This window comes from Triticum urartu, chromosome 2 (genome assembly GCF_003073215.2).
Source record: "Triticum urartu cultivar G1812 chromosome 2, Tu2.1, whole genome shotgun sequence".
Lineage (NCBI taxonomy): Eukaryota > Viridiplantae > Streptophyta > Magnoliopsida > Poales > Poaceae > Triticum > Triticum urartu.
Genome location: NC_053023.1, coordinates 44,226,387 through 44,229,993, shown reverse-complemented (window position 1 = coordinate 44,229,993; position 3,607 = coordinate 44,226,387).

The following is a 3,607-nucleotide window of genomic DNA, read 5'->3' as shown; positions in this document are numbered from 1 at the left end:
TAAAAATATTAATGATGATGTTCATGATGATGCTCAACCTAGTAATGATAATGATGTAGAAATTGAACCTGATGTTGATCTTGATAACCCACAATCAAAGAATCAACGTTATGATAAAAGAGACTTTGTTGCTAGGAAACATGGTAAAGAAAGGGAACCTTGGGTTCAGAAACCCATGCCTTTTCCTCCGAAACCATCCAAGAAAAAGGATGATGAGGATTTTGAGCGCTTTGCTGAAATGATTAGGCCTATCTTTTTGCGTATGAGATTAACTGATGTGCTCAAAACAAATCCTTATGCTAAATATATGAAGGATATCATTACTAATAGAAAGAAAGATATCGGAAGCTGAAATTTCCACGCATGCTTGCTAATTACACTTTTAAGGGTGGAATACCAAAGAAACTTGGAGACCCCGGAGTACCTACTTTGCTCCATTAAAAGAAATTATATTAAAACTGCTTTATGTGATCTTGAGCCTGGTGTTAGTGTTATGCCTCTCTCTTTATATCATAGACTTGACTTGAATAAGCTGACACCTACTGAAATATCTTTGCAAATGGCTGATAAATCAACTGCTATACCTGTCGGTATTTGTGAGGATGTGCCTGTTGTGGTTGCAAACGTTACTATTTTAACGGACTTTGTTATACTTGATATTCCCGAGGATGATAGTATGTCTATTATTCTTGGAAGACCTTTTCTTAATACTGCAGGGGCTGTTATTGATTGCAACAAAGGCAATGTCACTTTTCATGTTAATGGTAATGAGCATACGGTACACTTTCCGAGGAAACAACCTCAAGTTCATAGTATCAATTCTATTGGAAAATTCCATCGATTATATTTGGAGGTTTTGAATTTCCTCTTCCTACTGTCAAGAAGAAATATGATATTCTTATTATTGGGGATGTGCATATCCCCGTTGAGGTAACTTAGTGTTATTCGAAATTTCTCCGGTTTCATGATTATCGGAATGAGTTTGTTAACAAGACTTGATCAACCTTGTTAGTGGATTCCTTTTTGATGAGCATGAGATGGATGAAACTAGAAGCACAACTTCTGTACCCTCTTTTATACTTTCTGTTATTTATATTAAATAAAGTAAAAATAGTATTTTGTCTGTTTCCTGACTTTATCCGTGCAATATAAAAATATCCCGAAAATAAAAGTCCTCAGAATGCCATGCCAATTTAATATGATTTTTTCGGGAATATTTGAGGATTTACTATGTGCAAAAATTAACCGCGGGAGGAGCTGCCACCTGGCCACGAGGGTGGTGGGCGCCTCCCCCCCTATAGGGCGCGCCCCCTGCCTCGTGGGCCCACGGTGGCCCTCCTCCACTTATCCCAACACCCATCTTCTTCCTCCATCTCACACAAACCCGAAAAACCAACTCAAGCACGAGTTCCAGCCACTTTTGCTGTGATTTTCGATCTCCTTGCTCAAAGCACCTCTCGCAAAACTGCTTGGGGAGATTGTTCCTTGGTATGTGACTCCTCCATTGGTCCAATTAGTTTTTGTTCTAGTGCTTTATTCTTGCAAATTTGTGCTGCATAGGTGACCATGTTCTTGAGCTTGCATGTCAAATTTATATGGTTCCAAGTAGTTCTAATGCTTGATATAGGCTCTAGGCACTTGTAGGAGTAGTTGCTATCAGTTTTTATTGAAGTTGGTTCATTTTGTTTGAAGTTACTAAAAATTTCAGAATTTTTCAGAGAAAAACAATATGTTTAGGAAGATGTTCCAAGGTGGTTCCTCTAAGAAGCAAGGACCTAGGATTGTTATGCGCGATGCTGACGAGGATCCACCAAGAGACGCTCCGGTACGGCCTTGCGAATGGCCGTCGGAAAATTTTATGGACCGTGTGGGAATTAAAGAAGAATTCAAAGCATATTTGCTAATGCCGGTCTTGAGGATTTTGAGGGTAACAAATGCCCCCAGTATCATGATCTCACAAGTTCATTTGTGAGGAGGTTTGAGTATTCATCTTCGCGTAATTCTCCTTCAGTCATGTTTGATCTCTATGACAAATCTTATACCATGGACCTAGAGGATTTCACTTCTGCTTGCGAACTTCCATCATGGGGTAGTCTTAGGGATCCCCCTAAATCTGAATTTAGAAACTTTCTTGCTAGTATAACTGTGGGGGAATCTAGATATATAACGCAGGCTACCATAGGGAGCATTCACTTTCCTGCTATACATTATTTTGCTCTCTTCATTGGTAGATGCATAAATGCTAAGGATGAAGCATGCCACATGTGTGTCCCTGATCTTAGCATTCTCAGGAGTGCTGTGTTAGGAGACCAATCTTATCATATGGGAGCCATTGTAGCTCGTAGGTTGCATCATAATAGACATAATGAAGATTTCTTTGGAGGAATTTATGCAACCCGCTTAGCTCATTTTCTTGAAATAGACATTCGTGAGGGTGATATGGAGTTGCCTCCTTTATATTTAGATTATAACTCTATGGCTTCGCACCAGTTTGTCGAGAGGCCTGAATCACCTCTCTTATATCGCTTAATTTTTGATAAACGACGTGTTTTCCGTATTACTCTCCCTGCTCCTGCCTTCTTTGATTCACAGACAAAAGGAAGATATGTTATTACCAGAGAGGAGGCAGAAGAGTACGAGAGGAGAGCGGAGGCAGCTCGACTCCACGCTGCAGCTCAGCAGGCGATAACCGCTGCACATCAGTATGATCCCAACTATTCCTCCTCATCACAGTATGACCCCAACAACTATTATTATGGATATCCGCCAGGCCAGCCATGGCCATAGACCAACTTAGGCCAAAAGCCTAAGCTTGGGGGAGTACGTATCTCTCACCGACATTACATTTATGTTCACACACACTCATTGCTAGATGTCGGTGCTCATACTTTTTCACAGTAATATCCATGCTAGTTTATTTTCTTTTTTCTGTTTTCTTCTTGTGTGTATGTTAAACCTTAAGAAAACCAAAAAAATTATTAGTAATTTATTTTTCTGCTGTAGTAGTAATAATTAAAAAGAAAACTCAAAAATATTTCCCGTTCTTCTTTTGCTTGTTGGGAGCTTTCCCGTGTAAATAGTTTTATTTCTTTTCTTTGGGGGTCAGTAAATTGTTGAAGTGGCTCTTATATGCATTATTGTTGATTTAACCAAGAGCCCATATTGCCTTGTCTTTTCCTGTTTATTGAATGCTCGTAGATTCCAGCTTAGTCCAATGCACGTACACTCTTATTATTATTCACACCGTTTGGTCGTGCAAGTGAAAGGCAATTATGATGATATATGATGGACTGATTGAGATGAGAAAAGCCGGTATGAACTCGACCTCTTTTGTTTTTGTAAATATGATGAGTCCCTCGTTCTTGATTCAGCTTATTATGAATAAACATGTTTGCAATGACAATTAGAGATCATAGTTGCTTGTGCCATGCTTGTTTAGCTATGAGTTATAATGATTTACCTTGTGTGACAACATGCTATTGAGATGATTATGATGTGGTATGATGGGGTGGTATCCTCTTTTGAATGATTTAAGTGACTTGACTTGGCACATGTTCACGCATGTAGTTGAAACAAAATCAACATAGCCTTCATGATATTTATGTTC